This window comes from Physeter macrocephalus, chromosome 1 (assembly GCF_002837175.3).
Source record: "Physeter macrocephalus isolate SW-GA chromosome 1, ASM283717v5, whole genome shotgun sequence".
NCBI lineage: Eukaryota > Metazoa > Chordata > Mammalia > Artiodactyla > Physeteridae > Physeter > Physeter macrocephalus.
Genome location: NC_041214.2, coordinates 94,453,504 through 94,453,894, shown reverse-complemented (window position 1 = coordinate 94,453,894; position 391 = coordinate 94,453,504).

Below are 391 nucleotides of genomic sequence, written 5' to 3'. Positions count from 1 at the left end.
GAGCCCGTGCTGCAACTACTGAAGCCCGCGCGCCTAGAGCCTGTGCTCTGCGACAAGAGAAGCCACCGCAATGAGAAGCCCGCGCACCGCAACAAAGAGTAGCCCCCGCTTGCCGCAACTAGAGAAAGCCCGCGCGCAGCAACGAAGACGCAACGGAGCCAAAAATAAATAAATAAAATATATTTATTTTTAAAAATGCATTATTTAACTTGGTTTGCTCATATTATTCTATATAAAAATTTAAGGGCTTCCCTGGTGGCGCAGTGGTTGGGTGTCCGCCTGCCGATGCAGGGGACGTGGGTTCGTGCCCTGGTCTGGGAGGGTCCGCATGCCGCGGAGCAGCTGGGCCCGTGAGCCATGGCTGCTGGGCCTGCGCGTCCGGAGCCTGTGC